The following is a 19353-nucleotide window of genomic DNA, read 5'->3' as shown; positions in this document are numbered from 1 at the left end:
TTGATGTTTTTAATTTTGTTATATTTACTTTTGCTTTTACTGACATATGATTCTATTTATATTGTAGTTACTCTGTATATTTTCTTGATTGTGCTTACTTCAAACTGAATAAATTTGTATAGTTTTTCCTTCCTTTTATGTATCCATCACACGTTACTTCTTACATACAGCACACTAATATTTCATTACATTCATGTAATTTGCTTAGTCATTCCCCAATTGATGGGCATCTTCTTTGTTTCCAATTTTTAGCTGTCACAAAAAGTGTTGCTATAAATATTTTGGAATATATGGGGACTTTTTTCTTATCAATCACTTCTTTGCGGTTAAGCCCAATAACAGAGTGTTTGGTTCAAAGGGTATGACACTTTTGTCACTTTATTTGCCTAACTTCAAATTGCTTTCCAAAACAGCTGTACCATTTCACTGTTCCACCAACAATGTATTCATGTGCCTATCTTTCCACAATCCAACTTTTTGTCAATTTGTAGGGTGTGCGGTAAAACGTCAGGGTTGTTTTGATTTGCATTTCTCATGTAACTAGTGATTCCAGATAATTTTTTCACGTGGTTGTAAATATTTTGCAGTTCTTCTGAGAACTGTTTATTCGTATCCTTTGATCTCTTGGGGAATGATTATTTGTCTTACATATATTTATTAATTGTTTATATATCCCGGGTACCAAAACCCTTATCAGAGAAATCTGACACAAAGATTTTTCTCCCATTCAAATGATTCTGTTACCATCTTAGATGCATTAATGTTCTCTGTGCCAAAGTTTTTCAGCTTCCAGTTCCCACTTGTGCAAACACATAGCATTGTTCCTTCAATTAACTTTGCTTTAAGTGACTCTGTTCCCACTGTCTTTCTTCTCATCCCTGATTCCCTATTTAAATTTAATACCCCTTTCCCTTTATGGTCTCATTTATTAGTTCCTTTTTCTCTCCTGCTTTCATAGGTTATACATTTCTTCTGCCTCCTTTATTATTCTGTTAGTCAAGTAGATTCCCCTCCCATACCTCTCCTTCAGCTAATCCTGCTCCCTAGGTTTAAATTTCATTTCTTTGCAACCCTTTCAAAAACAGATTTCTCTCACTCTTTCCTTTATTCATCTTCTCTTCCTATTTACATTAAAGCCTCATTCTCTGATTCATGACTCCAGTAATTGGTTGTCCTCTCTCTATTTTCTTCATGTAATCAAAGCTTCCAAGAAGGTATCTATGCAGGCTCTCCCCTCTAGATGCTTTCTGCCACTCCCTTATAGTGCTTGCTCCATAGATTCCCCTTTTCCATTGTGCCTCACTTCCAAAACAATGCCAATTATTTATTGCAGGTGTCAGAGAAGACATTGGTCCATGGGGGCATGGGGATCCTTTCCAACTATGTCTCTGATTATGCAGCCCACCAATGATCTATATCCTCTCTTTTTGACCTTTTTTCACACATCTACCTGGAATTCTCTTCCCTGTGCCAATGTTCTCTCACTTTTCCAGGTGTTAGTTGCTTGCAGGTTCCAAATCTTCCCTTCCTAGGACAAACAGACTTTTCAAGCACCAAATTCCTTAGGTCTCATCCAGTGTAAGGTCCTCATCTCCACGACCATCTCTTTTCATCCAAAGGACCATTCATCAGTGCAATCCCCTACAATCTCCAAAGTCTCCTTCCTCTCCATCACTTTTCATTTTTCCCACCTTTTCCTTACTTTTTTCTGAGACCACAGAGATCACCTTCCCTTCATTGTTAGCCCTTGATTTGACCCTGGTGTATCACTCATTCCTTCCTCTGTTTGCCTTTCCCTCTTTATGTACCCTTGAATATTGTAATGTAGTTCCGCCAAAAAATCACTAATTCAGCTGAAGGCAGGGTAGTGTCAGGTCCTGTCCATGATATCCAGTTTGCCTCTTTATTGTTACTTCAACTAGACTGCCACCTTCACTCTTTTCCTTCTGTACATTTAGAAAGAAATCTCTTACTGGTCTCTGTTGTCAGTATCTGAGGTTGTTTTCCCCTTTATATTCCTTATCACTCACTTCCTGACTCCTTCCCCCCAGACTGTGGTTTCCCTGGGGCCTGGATTTCAAAGCCTCTCAGCCTCCTTCCACATAGGACAATTCACAGTTCAGCAGCATAGGTCTGTGTCCCAAGTGACTGTTGCATTGTAAGAACTGGTCCCAGCTGGCTACTCTTCCCTCTCAGGCTTTGTAGAGTACTGCATCTCTCCCCCAACACACAGACACACACACACATAGACACACACAGACAGACACACACACCCCCTTCCTCTTTCTCTCTCTCTCCTGTCCTGATGGCCTATTTCATTCCTTCTGTTCCTCTCAGTTCTATGCCCTGTTAACCAGGTTGCAGCCTTGGCCACGCTTTTGCTCCAGGACTGCGAACAAGCTGGCAATTAAGACTTTAGTACATTTTCTTCTGTAGCCTAGAGCCAGGATCTCTATGGCACTAGAAAGAGGGAGGCAGGAAGGGTGCTGAGTGTGCTCAAGGCCGGTGAACATTAGTTCCTGGGGTTTTTTTTAATCTTCTTTTTGATTCTGGTTGTCCTAAACCTTGGAGACAACTGAAGTTGCTTTATCTTTGACACATAATTTCTGGTTTGGAGAGGTCTGAAAGGTTGTTGTGACTGTACAAAATGTCTAGTTCACCATCTTGTTTGCTCATGGGACCTGAAAGACCCCTCTCTGCGTTTTAAGGCCTTTTACAATATGGTCCCAACTTATCTGTCAAGGTTAATTACACATTATTTCCTATCCTCTAGCTCAATACAGCTCAACTAGCCTTCTCTCTTCCTCACATATTACACTATTTTCTTCCATTGTGCTTTTGTATTGGCTTTCCTAATGCCTGGAACACACTCCTTCACTTCCTCCTCCCCTCTGCCTCACAGATCCTGGTCTTCCTTCAAAATGTAGTTCAAGCACCACCTTCTACATGAAGAATTTCCTGATCCTCCCAACTGCCAATGCCTTCTCCTCAACATCCTTCTATTTAACTGTCTTATATTTCTTTTTAAAATAATCTGTGTGTGTGTGAAAACTTGTCAAGTCAAACAGAATCAACCAAGAGGTAGAAGAGATATTCATTAAGCACTTAATATGTGCCAGGCATATTGTGCTAAGAGCTGGGGATACAAAGAAAAGGAAAAACAAGCCCTGTTTTCAGGAAACTTACAAGCTAACAGGGAAGATAACATGTATGAACCAGAAAATACAAGATAAAACAAAGTAGATGAAACCTTGGAAGAGATGGCAGTAGAGGTGGCACCTGAACTCTGTGTGTGTGTGTGTGTGTGTGTGTGTGTGTGTGTGTGTGTGTTCGTCCTTTGTTGCCAAAGAAGACTATGCCATCAGAGAAATAATGACATGACTTGCACTTGACTTTGTTTTGAGTGAGGAGGGTTGTGCAGGTCACCAGCCTCACTTCTCCTCCAAAGTCATCTGAATCCAGTGAGCAGATATTCATCAGGATGACTGGAGATGACCCAGGATGAAGCAATTCGGGTTAAGTGACTTGCCCAAGGTCACACAGCTAGCAAATGTCAAGTGTCCGAGGTGAGATTTGAACTCAGGTTCTCCTGACTCCTGCACTGGTGGTCTATCCACCGCACCACCTAGCTGCCCCAGCACCTGAACTCAGTCTTAAAGGAAAGGACTCGAAGATGTGAAGGCTGGGAAAGAGAACATTCCAGACCTGGATAAGAAGGCAGAGAGATGGCAGATAGAATGGAAGACCTGAGGAACATCAAGTAGTTTATGAAGGATTACAAAGATGACTAGAAAGGTAAGAAGGGGCCAAATGATGAAGAACTTTGAAGGATCAGGTGTCAAATGACACAAAAATATTACTCTGAAATAAAAAATTTCATCCTACTACCTTTATTTTCTTTGCCATATAAATAAAATTTCAAAAAATGCATGGTGTCAATTAACTCAGATTGTTCCTTCAAGGTATTCTTAAATTCCCATCCTTTTAAATGTTAAATACCAAAAGACTTTATATTTGATCCTGGAGGCAAAAAAGAAAACACTGGGGAGTGACATGACCAGATTTACACATTAGAAAAATTACTTGGCAGGCATATGAAGGATGGACCGGAATGAGGAAAGACTTGAGGATAGAGGGACTAATCATAAGGCTATGACAATAATCTAGCCAAACAGCAATAGAGGGTTGACTTAGCCTGAGGGCTGAGCAGAAAAAGGGTTATATGCATGAGATATTGTAGAGAAAGAAACTGACAACTAAATGGATATGTGGGGTGTACAGTGGGAGCCAGAGTGTGAGAATGAGACCTCTGACTCCACAGTTAATATAGATTTTAAACAAGCAGCAAAAGATGCTCTATCACATGGGAAAACTTTCATGTAACCATGGGCCATTCCTGGCATTGTGCCTTCTTTGTTTTGTTTCTATATAATTAATACCTGCTGTGGCCTGAGGGCAGTGTGGAAATCTACCACCATCCTCCTGCTACCCAGGATTGGCCTTTATGAATAAGCTCCCCCCACATAAAATCGATTTACTTCCATGCTGGTGTGGATTTCCTCTCTTTCTTTGGTATCTCAGCATTCTCTTGGAGGTAGGACTATCCCTAAAGATCGTCTGCCACTCTATAACTGGCAAATCAGGGTAGAAGAGATGGGTTGAACCTTACTTGGGGTGAATAAAAAAGATGAATTAAGGGTGATGAAAGCTGTGAACCTGAATAACTAAAAGGGAATTAAGGAAATTCAAGTTCCTTTCAAGTAGGGATTGTTTTATTCATTCTTTGCATTTGTGTCTCTCAACTTGATGCCTAGAACAACATAATATATACTTACTGATTATCAAGAATTCCCTTCTACTATGCATACCCTTTGACTCAGAAATAACACTACGAGGTTAAAAAGGGAAAAGGACCTACATGTATAAAAATATTTATGTCAGCTTTTTTTTTATGGTGGCAAACAATTAGAAATTGAGGGAATGACCATCCAATGGGGAATGGCTGAACAAGGTGTGGTATATGACTGTGATGGAAAACTATTGTGCTACAAGAAATGACAAGCAGGATGGTTTCAAAAATCCTGGAAGGACTTAGATGAACAGATGCAAAGTAAAGTAAGAAGAACCAGGAGAACACTGTACACAGTAACAGCAATGTTGTACAATGATCAACTGTGAATGTGAATGATTTAGCTATTCTCAGCAAAACAATGATCCAGGACAATTCAGAAGCATTTAGGATGGAAAATGCTATCCACCCCCAGAGAAAGAACTGATGGAGTCTGAATGCAGACTGAAGCATACTTTTTTAAACTTTATTTTTCTTGAGGATTCTTTGGCCTTGTTTTCTTTTGTACAATGGTTAATATGGAAATGTGCTTTGCCTCACTGCATATGTATAATTTATATCAAATTACTTTCCTTCTCAGGGAGGAAGGATTATGGGGGGAGAGAATTTGGAACTAAAAATTTAAATATAAAAATTGTTTTTACATATAATTGAGAAAAAGTAAAAGATTTAAAAAAAAAATTGTGTTCTATCATCCACTTCTTCCTCAACCTTCTGTAACTAGCTTCTGGTCATACCCTATTGCAACTACTCTAAAATGACCTAATTACCAAACACCATGGTTTGGTTTTTTTCTGTCTTTAATCACTTCATGATTTCTTCTGTTACTTAACCTCTCTGGATCTCAGTTTCCTCATCTAGAAAATGAAGGGAGTAAATGAAATGACTTCTAAGGTCCCTTCTAGCTCTGACCTATATGATCCTATGATGTGCTATATGACCCTATTGACCATTTCTTGTTAACTAGGAGTTTTTTCCTTCCTGTTATTCAGAGATGACAGCAATTCAACATTTCTTAATCACCTAATGAATACAAAGAAGATACAAAGACAACATAATATCTGCCTTCGGGTTTAAGATTCTACTGAAGGAAATACAACATGTATACAAATAAGTAACATAGTATATACAAAGGAATTTCATGAGGGGACACTAAGGACAAGAGTGAGGTTCAGCAAATACCTCATATAGGAACTTACACCTGAGCTGGGCCTTGAGGGACAGTAGGACTTCTAAGAAGTCAAGATTCAGAAGGAGCACCTGGGGGGACAACCTGTGCAAAGGCAAGAAAAATGTGGAATGTCATGTACAGAAAACAACAGAAAAGCTCAATGAATTTTCTTCATTTGCTCATACTCTTGCCAACCCTTTAATAGGAATATTCCTCAAGTTTCCAGTTAATCTTCTCTCCTTCCTTAGGCAACCTTGTTCACTCACAGCTTCGACTACTACTTGTATGCAGATGATTAAATTTATTTCTTCTACTTAATAGTTCTTCTGAAACCCAGAACCATTCCACCAGTTGTCTACGACATGACTGTCTCACTGGCACAAACTAAACAAATCAAAACCCAAACATTTTCTTTTTGCTTCCTTTTGACACTGTTTGTGGCACCAACCTTCAGCTTCTGTCTCATTTTTGTAACCTTCAGTAACTTTTTATCTATCCTTCTCATTCATTTCCCATATCCATTCAATAACCAAATCTTATCAGTTCCATTTCACATCTCTTTCAAATCACACCATCCAAAGAAAAGTCATTACTGCCCACCAAGACTACCAAAATAAACGACTTTCTGCCTCTTCTCTGGCCCCCTCATCACACTAGACCATGGTACTGCCAGAACCAGCTTTCCTACAGATTTGTTGTTGTTCATTTGTTTCAGTCCTGACTCTTTGTGATCACCTTTGGGGTTTTCTTGACAAAAATACTGGAGTAGTATGTACACAGTGGTATGTATACTTCTCCAGCTCATTTTACAGATGAGGAAATTGAGGCAAATAGGGTGATGTGCCCAGGGTCACACATCTAGTAAATGTCTTAGGCCACATTTGAACTGAGGTCTTCTTGACTCTAGACCTGGCAGTCTATCCACTGGCCACCTAGCTGCCCCTTTGTATAGATCAATCAGGTTATGTTGCTCTTTTGCCAAAAACAAAACAAAAAACTCCAATGGCTTGCAATAAGCTAGAGACTCTGCCTGGCATTGATTATCCTTCACAATTCGCTACAACTCTATGATCTGCTAGTCTTATCTCATTCCCCTCTAAGCACTCTGTGCTCTAGACAAATTGAACTAAAAGACAGGCTAGTATCGTAGAAAGGGCACTGGTTCTAAAGTAAAAGAAGCAAGTCCCAGTTTTCCTGGGCTAATCTCTTCTTCCCAGTGTGTCACATATGAGGATTGGATTAGGTGACCATCTCTGAGACTGCTCCCAGCTCTAATGTTATAACCCCAATCTCTGGCCTCGAAACATGCTATGCATTCTCCTTACACTCTTGACTTTATTCACAGGATTTCCTATGCCAAGAATTCACCTTCATCTACCGAATTCCTACCCAACTTGAAAAATCCCAAACTAGATGCCAAATCCTCCATCTACAGTACCTTCACTACTCTGAACATTCCCTACTTCCCTTTTACACCTAGTATAGCAATTTGTTTCGCAACTCTTTAATGCACTCCTCAAGTGATACTGTGTATCAGTTTTCTGTTGGTATTGTATTTCTATTAAACAATATGCCCTATGAGATCCAGAACAATATCTTATCTTAATTTTGTACACTGAAGTAAAAAAAAAAAAAGTCTAGCCTAGCATATCTGGACAGAGAACGTAATAAGTATTTACTAAAGGAATGAGTATCTTTTCTATATATAATACTGTCTGTACATATTCTTAAGCACATAGGAAGTAGAGTAGTACAGAGGAAAAAACATCAGACTGGAATTCAAAAGACCCAAATTGAAATCCTGGTTCTCCCATTTGCTAACTTTGTAACCCTGGCAAAATAAATTCATCTCTCTGAGTCTCAGTGATTCTACAGAACAGGACTGGAACAGATGATTGCTAAGAGCCTTTCCAGCTCCAAATTCCCATATGTTTTCAATCAACCAATAAGCTTTCATTAAGTTCTTGCATCGTGCCAGGCTCAATAAATTGAGGGGACAGATTCAAAAGCCTGAGCCTCAAGGAGCTTTCATTCTATTCGGGAAGACAACATGCATACATTAGTAAGTACAAAACATATGCAAAATAAAAATAAAGTAATTTGGTGGGGGATTGAAAGTAATCAGGAAGGGCTTCGATGTAAATTAAGTTTAACTTTGAAGTAAATTAGGGCTTTTGGGGGCAGAAGTGAGGAGTGATGTATACATTCCAGCCAAAGGGAGGAGGGTAACAACCAGTGTTAAGATCATACCTATAATTATCAAAATGTAAAGGGAATATGCAACTTTCTACTTCTAACTCATTCATTCAAATTAGGGTGACACTCAAACAGATTACCATCAGTTGTGAAATACTGAAGGGGTGGGTTCTATCCAGTCCTCAGTGAAATGGGTACTGTTAAGCTTTCTGATGAGAGGTATTATGTTTTAGTGGCTAGAACCTGGACAACCCATGTTCAAGTCCAGCCTCTGACCCTTATGGGTAATGTGCCCAGAAAACCATTAACTTCTTAGTGTCCCAGGCAGGTACTGAACAGCATTCATTCATGGAGTTTGCTCCTTGGGCTTTTCTTATAACCAACAAAATCACAGGTACAATCCAAATCAACAAAAATTTTGCTTACAACCAATCTTCAGAAAAGGACTAAAACCTAACAAACACAAAACTCCCATTTTAGTATGTCCTTATGGCTAATGCCGAGGTTGGCATGAGCCCTGAGCACCCAGTAAAATGCGAGGGAAGCTACCTTTTTTCCTAGATAATTAACATTACTGGTTAAGTTTGCAGTAACTAATGCTATAATGTGCACAACGTGCTGGATACTACATTGAACCAAAAAGTACTGCCCTGATAGAGCTCCTTAACATTCACTTGTCAGTTTTCATTGCAGTAAGATGGACAATCTTTAAAGTGTAATTTATGGTTGAGCTAATAAAAAGCTAACAAGTAAGCTAGAGTTCTGAAAAGTCAGGATAGTCAAACATGATAGAAAGAATTTAATTCTGGACAAGTGAGAGAGAGAGAGAGAGAGAGAGAATGTGTGTGTGTGTATGTATGTGTCTGTGTGTGTGTCTGTGTGTGTGTCTGACTTCGGTAAAAGGACGGAAGGTGAAAGCAGGGCTGTGGTTGTGTATGTTTTGCCCCACGGTAATCAAGCAACAAAGAGCTCGGGGACCCGGGGCAGATCTCGTTTCAGCCCAAAGGCACAGGCCAGGGATTTAAATGAGCAAAGGTGTCGGATTTTTTGCGGCAAGGAAAAATGTTCAAGTATAAAAACGGGGGGAGGAGGATCCTGTTTTACCAAGGGGTACTCAGATTTCAGTCTAAATCCCCCAAAGATTTTACAGAATACACACTTCCCCGCCACCCTGTGCCCAGACCTGCCACACCTGCCAGTCATCCGCATTTTTTGTACCAGGATTTTTCACCCAGAGACAGGCACGGGAGGAAGCAGGATGGGCTGCGCAGGGAGGTCGGTGCCCGAGCAGAATTCCCAACTTTCCCGATTCTTCCGCTTTCTTTTTAAACAAAGCAGGATTCGGAGCCACCAGGAAGAGCGCTATTTAGGGAACGGAAAGTCCGTTTCCTTGCCAGGGATTCCGAGCGAGCTCCGGGAACCCCCCCGAGACTCAGGAGCAGAAGAGGGGCGAAGCCTCAGACTGCGCCGAGGCCGGGGGCGGCAGCGTCCAGACAAAGGGGCACCTCGGTGCCCCCGAGGCCCGCAGGCTGGCAGCCCCGCAGGCACCACGTCCGTCTCCCACGTCCACGCGGGCCCGGGTGGATCCCTGCGAGGCCCTTTCGGCACCCCCACCTCCAGCACACCCACTCACACCCACTCCCCGCCCCCGGGCACGGCTGCAGCTGACCGGCGTCAGGATCCCCGGGAAGCCAAGGAGGGTTCGCCCCGGCCTGGCCCCTCCGAGCCCCGGCACAAAAAAGGCCCGACCCCGCTTCCCGAGACTCACCGAGGGAGCGGCCGGGAGACTTCCACGGGGCCGGCGGCGACTGCTCTTTTATTTTGTCCGATCCCCTTCCTCCTCCTCCTCCTCCTCCTCCCGCAGCGGCCAGAACCCCCGGTCTGAACCCCGACCAACGGCCCCGGAGATTCAAATTCAGCCAACTTCCGCTCGCATCCCGGAAGGGGACCGCGGCCCCCACCACCCAGCCTGGGCTCGGGGACCGGGCGGAGAGGGAGGGGGAGGAGGAGGGGGAGGGAGGGGGAGGGGCGCAGGGGAGGGGGAGGAGGCTTCCCCGGCTGGGCTGGCGACTCCTGGAGCCCTTCCCCATCCTTGTGTCCTGGAACCCGCCCCCCCCCCCCCCCAATAATGCTGTTAAAGGCACGAAATGTGATGCAAGGATCCCCAGGGTGACCGATGGCAACGAAGCACTTCTAAAACCTAGGTGTATCTGTGTCCACGTCTCTCTGCACCCTCCCCTCTTAAGACGCATAAGAGCAGGGCTTTGGTGAACTTGTGTAAATAGTCCCTGCTCTTGTGTGTCTTGAGAGGGGAAAGGTGGAGAGAGAGATATTCACACACTTGTGCGTGTTGTGTGTATATGAAATCCATCGGACCCCCTCCTGTTGTGTACATGTGCGTATTGTGCGTGTATATTATATATATTAGAAATCCATCGAACCCCCTGCTATTGTGTACGTGTATATGAAATCCATCGGACCCCCTGCTGTTGTGTACATGTGCGTATTGTGCGTGTATATTATATATATTAGAAATCCATCGAACCCCCTGCTATTGTGTACGTGTATATGAAATCCATCGGACCCCCTGCTGTTGTGTACATGTGCGTATTGTGCGTGTATATTATATATATTAGAAATCCATCGAACCCCCTGCTATTGTGTACGTGTATATGAAATCCATCGGACCCCCTGCTGTTGTGTACATGTGCGTATTGTGCGTGTATATTATATATATTAGAAATCCATCGAACCCCCTGCTATTGTGTACGTGTATATGAAATCCATCGGACCCCCTGCTGTTGTGTACATGTGCGCATTGTGTGTATATGAAATACATCGGACCCCCCGCTGTTATGTCTCTTAAGAGGGGGAAGGGTGGAGATATATGTGTGTGTGTGTGTGTGTGTGTGTGTGTGTGTGTGTGTGTGTGGAGAGAGAGAGGAATATACACATATATACACAAAGGTGCGCGCGCGCACACACATTATATATATATAATTTTTACACACTCACATATGTTTTGCAGAAAGTTCTCCAGACTCCCTACCCTTGTGTATCTTAAGACCAGAAGGGTGGAGAGACAGATCAGCACTATTCCGTTATTGAAAAAAGCTGGATCCTTGTAAGGAGCTGTCATTTTGTTTTAGAACAAGGTTTTAGATTAGGAAGCTCCTTAGGATACAGTCGCGCTTTTAGTTGGTGAAAATTGTGCGATTCAAACCCAGATTTTTCTAACTCCAAATCCGAATACTGTTTGCACTTTCTCCAGTCTTTGCCCTAGACAGAGTATAAATGTTGTACCTGTCAGGTGACATTTTCCTCCAAGTTATACACACACAGGCACACACATGGGACCACTTGCTCCACCCTGATTTTATTCCTTTTGTTGCCTTCATCTATCTCTTGACTCCCCAGTACTCTGAAAAGGCAACACCTCTGTCCAAAAGAAGTAAGAACACTGTAAGTAAGAACAAACTGACAGTTCCAATTCCAGGATTCTAATCTTTCCCCGTCACAGAGCAGCTAGCGTGGATCTCTGAATCTCTCCTCCCTTTCCGTCTTAAAACACACAATACCTTGTAGTGATGGTTTCCTATTTCTCCAAGACTGCCCTCTCTACCTAATGGATTTTTAAGTGGAGATTTCCTCCTTTCTTTTCATAGTTTCAGAACTAGATTTTAGACTAAGAAGTACCTTAGAAATACCTTCCTCCTTCGTGAGAACTTCGAGACCCAAGCCCAGATTTTTCTAACTCCTAATGTGAATACTTTTCCCATGACACTATTCTTTCTCCTAAATCTATGAAGCTGGCTCCTGTTCCCATCTTAGAACAAGAGGGTAACATCAAAAGATTATACAAATCCAGGTAACACAAAGTCTTTGAAACACTTCCTTACAGGGTCCCGGACCTAACTAGATGGTATTAAAAAAAAAATAACAAATCTGGGGCTCATCAAAACAGTTAGTCAACACTAAGGCAAAGCTATAGAGCAATCTTTAACACACGTTCTCCTCACTTCACTTGTTTCACTTTTGATATTAATTTTCCCCTTTAAAGCTTCCATTTCAAGAAGCATTTGTGGTAGATACTGGGATTTAGAGGCAAAAGCAAAAGTTCTGCTAGCCACACATTCTAGTATCCCTTTCTTTTCCTTCTGACTTTACATTCGCCTAACCCAATAAACCTATTTTTTCCTCTTGACCTGTAATATCATGGATGTAAGGGTGTAAATTCATGGATGTAATGAGTAAATTCTAGCAATGCAGACCAGCAACTTTTCTGCAATCTATAGCATTATGAAGTTGCCTGAGGACACTGAGAAATTAAATGTCTTGTCCAGGTTCATACAACCAGTATTCCTCTGAAGTAAGAGTTGAGTCCAGATTGTCCTGACTTCCCGGATAGTTCTCTGTCTCTCCACTTTGATTTATACCAGTATTCCTTCTGGTTACGGAGTTGTTGAGAATCAATAAAGAAAATTACACAATCCAGCTGATTTCACTTAGTACAAAATTTGTCTTTACTTCTCATTCATTGGTCCTAGTTCTAATTTCTGGACCTAGCTAGAATAAAAAAAATCCTTCTTAAATATGTCACCCTTCCCAAAACTTGAAGATCTCCAAAAATGGTCTTTGTGTTTCCTTGAAATCTTTTCCATTTTTTTCAATTATCCTTTAGATAAAATCGTTCTGAGAATATATCACTCTGATTTTTCTCCCACATATATGGTTTTTTATCACCTAGACTGAACACTAGAATTCAGAAATTTTAAATTGTCCATGACTAAAAAACACAAAAAATATAGCTGTTACTCAAACACTACTTCTTTTTAATTTTCCTTTTTACAATAGATATTTGACAGACATCAACAAACATGTACATTTCCATGAATGGATGGCAAAGAAAGGCATTGTATATGTCTATTACATGAATATTACATGAATCTATTGCATGCAACTTATTTTTAAGAGCATATAATGTTTAATACAGTAGTATCAATATTATCCTGCATATCTCCATCCCCACCTCAACTTCCTTCTCTGTATTTTCTAAATGGCCCATTGATGCCCTTCTACTGTGTGCATGTGTGTTTTGCCCAGTCTGTCAACAATCAATAAGCATAGCTTGCTACTACAAGCCTAGCAATGCCACTACTTACTAAAAGCATCTACTATGAGCTAGGAATGGTACTAAATACTAGGAATAAAAGAAAAATTTAAGAAGTCTCTATTCTAAAAGGCACTCATAGTCTAATAGAAGAGAAAACATGCAAACTGTGTGCAAGCAAGATATATACAAGATAAAATGGAGATAATTAACAAAAGGAAAGTGCTAGCATTAAGGGGTTCAGGCATGACTTGTAGAAGGTGGAATTTTATCTGGGACTTGAAGGAAGAAGCCAGGGAAGCCAGTAGGCACAGATGAGAAGGGAGAGAATCCCAGGTATGGGAGATTGAATCAAGTGATAAATGTTTTGCTCAAGAAACCATGAAGAGACCAGTGTCAGAATAAGTGGGGGTGTGTAGGGTATAAAAAAGACTGGAAAGGTAAGAGGGGGGCAGGTTATGAAGGACTTTGAACAACTGAGGATTTTATATTCCTAGAAGTCATAGGGAACCACTAGAGTTTATTGAATAGATTATGTGTCCAACAAGATTTGTCTAAATGTGGCTAACAGAGAGGCATGAATAAGTACTGTAATCTCTTCTGCCCACCTATGTCCAAGGGAGATTGCTTCCTGCTAGACTGGGAGCAAGAGATGGGGACAGTGAGGCTTGCTGCTCTACTCTCCTCAGACAGAGGGTATCAGGCTAGAATTATATTTATCCAACCCCTTACTTATTGCTAGCCTAAAGCAGTATTATCAAACTCACATAGAAACAGGGCCCACTAATCCATACAGAAGGGTCTTTGAGGGCCACACATTGTCTTGTTTTTAAAATTCATTTCAATAGACATTTATTAAATGCCTATTTTGTGCCAGCTATGGGCAGCTAGGTGATACAGTGGATAGGACACTGGGCCTGGAGTCAGGAAGACCCAAATTCAAATCCAGCTTCAGACACTTATTAGCTGTGTTACCTTGGACAAGTCACTTCACCCTGTTTGCCTCAGTTTGCTCATCTGTAAAATGAGCTGGAGAGCCATTCTAGTAGCTTTGCCAAGAAAAACTCAAATGGAGTCACCAAGAGTTGGACAGGACTGAAATGGCTAAACAACAAAAATAAGCCAGGCATTGTGCAAAGTTCTGGGTGTGTAATAAGGAAAAGAAGACAGTCCCTGCCTTCAAGGAGCATACATACAAAAGGAGGCTGGAAAAGTGGAAGAGAACCAGGAGTATCTGGCACAGGGGCATCTTGTTTGAAGGAGTTGAAACCAAACAGCTTTGGATGGAAAGTTAAGTGAGTGGAAAATCCAAATCCTTTCCTTCTATAAAGGAAAGCTTGGTGCTCTTACTTCAGGGATATCGCCCTCAAAGAGCCTGAACTGAGTGTGTCCTCTTTCAACAACAGAATTGAGAAAAGCAACTCTTTTCTCTAGCTCCCACTAAGACCACCCCTCAGGCAGGCCCAGAACCCAAGGTACATATTCACTCTTTCCACCAATGAGGAGAATGTTGTGCAAATACCTAGTCTCTAGGCTAGGTTACATTCATAACAGTCTTTTACATTAAGGCCTTTCAATAAAAGCTTTGATGATAACCATCCCTACTCTTCATATGCATAATCTCACATCCTCTCCCCATTCGGATCACCCTCCTATGGACAATTTTTAACTTGTCAATTTCCTTCCAAAAATTCAGAGTCCAGAACTGAATACAGTGATCTAATGAGTTCTAACCAGGACACAGTGTAGCAAAGCTATATAACCTCCCTCATTTTATAAATCTTGATCCCGTTAATGAACTCTTTTTTGTCTGGCATATCAAAATGTTGAGTTATATTGACTTCTCAATCCACTAAAACTTTAAAAATCTTTTTTTTAAAAGGAACTGTTATCTAGCCATGTTTCCCAATCCTATAATTCCCAATCTGTATAATCGATTTTTAAAAAATTGATACCTGAAAGATTTTATTCATTTATTCACCAAACCCAACTTAAACACCTACTATGTATAGTAAAACCCTAAAACAGGTACAGAGTAGTATACAAAGGCAAAACAAAAAACTGGCCCTACCTTGAATGATTGTGCTTGGGGAGACAGAAGCTTAGTGTATTGGATAGAAAGTTGAGATTAGTCAGAAATGGATTGTAAGCTTGTCTCTCCTACTTAGTTGTATGACCCCAGGCAAGTCAGCTTCTCTGAGTCTCAGTTTTCTCATCTATAAAATAAAGAGGCTGGACTAGATTTCTAAGGTCCCTTCCAGATCTACTCTCTAATCTTTGTAAACAGGTAAGTAAATGCAAAGTAATTTATGGGATAAGGGAGAACTAGCAAACAAGAGTAGGATCAGCCTCTAAGAGGAGGTGGTAATGAAGGATGTATGATTTTTTCAGCTTTGTAAACACTATCAACTAATGACAAATCACTATCCTAGAAGTAGCATGACATAGTGGATGGGGCTGTGGACTAAGAGTCAGGAATACAAGTTCAAATCCTTCCTCAGACATTTACTCGCTATGTGAGCCTGGACAAGTCATATACCTTCTTTGTGCCTCAGTTTCCTCATTTGTAAAATTGTAAGTTGAACTTAACAACTTCTTTGGTAGGAGTAATATCCTAGCCCTTTTCTTCCTCTCTCACCCTGTGCTAGGCTAGTTGTTTTTTTTTTCTTTCAAGAGGCATTGAAGCATTCCTCAAAACTCTACTAGTGGGGGCAGAGCCAAGATGGTGGAGTACAAATAGGGATCTGCTTGAGCTCTCCCTCCAAACCTCTCAATATACATGTTAAAAAAGGACTCTAAACAAATTCTAGAGCAGCAGAAGCCACCAAATGACAGGGTGAAACAGATTTCTACACCAACACAGTCTGGAAAGCCAACAGGAAGAGTCTATCACACTAAACTCAGAGCTGAGCACAGCCCAGCATGGGCCACACCGGCAAAGATGGGACTGGAGCAAGCCTCAGGGTGCTGATTCACTGGCAGCTGCAGTGGTTTTCAGACTTCTCAACTCACAAATGCTAAAGACAGCTTCAAAGATCAGAGGGAAAGCTCTCTCATCTGGGTGAGAGAGGAATGTAGTCTGGCCCCAGCCCCAGCTCCAGCATGGCTGCTTCTGGAGCTCTCAGTTTATAGACAGTGGGGGAATTGAGTTGCTGATCTGAGTTGCAGTCCTGGGCTGAGGAGGAGTGGTGGCATGGCAGAGCTGGTGGCAGTTGTGGAGAGGGAATCCTACTTGCCGTTCCAAAGAAGAAAAGAGTGCTTGTGGTTGCTCACAGACCTGAGCACAGGCCAGGAGGGGAGTAAACACTTCTCTTTTGATCATACCACTGTGGAGGAAATGAAAATTGACAGGTCCCTAGTGATCTCTGAAAATAGCTTCATAAAAACTCCTGAAACTTGGGGCAATGTATATGTGTGTGTGTGTGTGTGTGTATATGCGTATATGCATATATGCATATATGTATGTATATTTATACACACATATGTATACACACATATATACAGATGTGTATATTATATGTGTATGTATGTATATGCATGTAAGTATGTATGCATATATGTATAGATATAGATTTATAGATAGAGGGCACATGGTGAGCCATATATGAAGGGAATATACCTAAAAAAATAAAATTAAGTATTGAGAGGAATGTAGTGGGAGAAGGAGAAAGGGAGAGGTAGAATATAGTAAAGTATCTCACATAAAAGAGGCAAGAAAGAGCTTTTACAATGGGCGGACATGAGAGAGAATAAGTGAGCCTTACTCTTATCGGATTTGGTTTAAGGAGGGAATAACACACACTCAATTGGGTATGGAAATCTATCTTACCCTACAGAAAGGCAGGGGGGAAGGGGATAGGAGAGGAAGGATAATAGAAGGGACAGCAGATTGGGGGAAGGGGTAATCAGAAGCAAACACTATTGTGGGGAGACAGGTCAAGGGAGAAAATGCAATAAATGGACGGCAGGACAAAATAGAGGGAGATGTGGTTTGTCTTTTGCAACATGACTGTTTTGCACGACCCCACATGTAAGACCTATATAGAATTGCTTGTTTTCTCAGTGAGGGTGGGTGGAGAGAGAGGAAGGGAGAGAATGTGGAACTGAAAGCATTAAAAATGAATGTTAAAAATTGTTTTTGCATGCAACTGGAAATAAGTCGTACATCATAGGGTATAGAAATCTATCTTGCCCTACAGGAAAATGGAGGGGAGGGGAATGGGAGAAGAGGGGTGATAGTAAAGAAAGAAGATTAGGGAAAGGGGAGGTTAGGGTGGATGCTATCATGGGATGGGGGGAAGGGAGAGATGGGGAGAAAATTTGGAATTCAAAATCCTGTGGAAGTGAATGTTGAAAACTGCAAATAAATAAATTATATATACCAAAAAAAAACCCTCTATTGGCTCAGAAGTCTAACCATCCAGACTTATCATGGAGCTGGAGGGGCTCTCATGTGTTTGGCTGCTAGATTATAGTGATAGCTTCCTTCAGCTGAATCAACTCAAGGAGTCCTCAAGGCCTCTCCTTGTTGAATATCCTCTTGCTATAGCTAAATAAATCTTTCATTTTTAAAATGGTAAATGACCCATAAGTATTTCATTTTTTTCCCCACGTATTGCACTCTATTGCTTGACTATTGGCATTTTAATTGTCTGTCTCCCATCCCTAGATTCTCTCCATCCTCGTCTCCTTGTCCTGCCTCTCTAAGAGTCAGTTCTAGTACCACCTTCTGGAAGAAGCCTTTCCAAGTTCTCCAATTTATCCCACATATATGTTGTTTGTACATGACTGTTAACACATTGTCTCATCCTTTAGACTGTGAGCTCCTTGAGAGAACAGGTTCTTGTCTGTTTTTGTTTTGGGGTTTTCTTTGGATCCTTAGAGCTTAGCAAAATGTTTGGTACTTAGTAAACATGTAACAGATGCTGGCAGCAGTGACCTTGGATGCTTCCTAGCTGTGGGACCATGGGCAAGTCACTTAACTCTGCCTCAGTTTCCTCATCTGTAAAAATGAGCTGGAGAAGGAAATGGCAAACCACTCCAGTATCTTTGCCAAGAAAACTCCAAATGGGTTCACACAGAGTTGGATATGACTGAACAACAACAACAGCAAATAAATGGTTATTGATTTGACTTGACTTCATTCTATTCTTGAACCTAAATTACCAAGAGACCAGCCTGAGTGAAGCCCAGCCTAGGACAGCTTCTACATTTCCTTCTAGCTCTAAGTTTATGATCTTATAGTGTACTCTGAGGTACAGAGAAGTTGGAACTTTTATTCTTATTCAATTTGATCTTACTAGATTTGTCCAGTCATTCTCCTCAGGATCTGAGATAACATCTGGGATTACCCTCCTAGTGGTTTATTCTGATGAACAGTTTCTAAGTGCTGCTTTTTAATGGACTGACTGCTTATGGAATTTTCTTTCTTTTTTTTTAAAATTTATTTATTTAACATTCATTTTAACAAAATTTTGGTTCCAAATTTTCTCCCCTTTTATCCCCTCCCCCCCTAAACACCAAGCATTCTAATTGCCCCTATCATCAATCTGCCCTCTCTTCTATCATCCCTCTCTGCCCTTGTCTCCATCTTCTCTTTTGTCCTGTAGGGCCAGATAACTTTCTATACCCTTTTACCTGTATTTCTTATTTCCTAGTGGCAAGAACATTACTCGACAGTTGTTCCTAACACTTTGAGTTCCAACTTCTTTACCTCCCTCCCTCCCCACCCCTTCCCTTTGGAAGGCAGGCAATTCAGTATAGGCCAAATCTGTGTAGTTTTGCAAATGACTTCCATAATAGTCGTGTTGTATAAGACTAACTATATTTCCCTCCATCCTATCCTGTCCCCTATTACTTCTATTCTCTTTTGATCCTGTCCCTCCCCATGAATGTTGACCTCAAATTGCTCCCTCCTCCCCATGCCCTCCCTTCCATCATACCCCCCACCCTGCTTATCCCCTTATACCCCACTTTCCTGTATTGTAAGATAGGTTTTCATACCAAAATGAGCGTGCATTTTATTCC

The 19353-nt window shown here is 41.3% G+C and overlaps 1 protein-coding gene across 6 annotated transcripts in view; it reads right to left on the bottom strand.

The window, feature by feature from the left end:
* Positions 1-11611, bottom strand: part of G2E3 (G2/M-phase specific E3 ubiquitin protein ligase) — a 70008-nt gene extending 58397 nt beyond the window's left edge. For 3 of the 6 annotated variants that reach the window (XM_072625174.1, XM_072625178.1, XM_072625180.1), the window contains exon 1: positions 9985-10088. The gene's annotated coding sequence lies outside the window, so the exon portion shown is untranslated. Of the gene's footprint in view, positions 1-6048; positions 6123-9408; positions 9538-9984; positions 10089-11519 lie in introns of those variants that run through there. The other 3 variants (XM_072625175.1, XM_072625176.1, XM_072625179.1) reach the window with 3 other exon arrangements.
* Positions 11612-19353: the final 7742 nt, after the last annotated feature.

This window comes from Notamacropus eugenii, chromosome 7 (genome assembly GCF_028372415.1).
Source record: "Notamacropus eugenii isolate mMacEug1 chromosome 7, mMacEug1.pri_v2, whole genome shotgun sequence".
In the NCBI taxonomy this organism is placed as follows: Eukaryota; Metazoa; Chordata; class Mammalia; order Diprotodontia; family Macropodidae; genus Notamacropus; species Notamacropus eugenii.
Note: the sequence above shows the minus strand (reverse complement) of the source record. Positions and strands in the feature narration are given on the sequence as shown.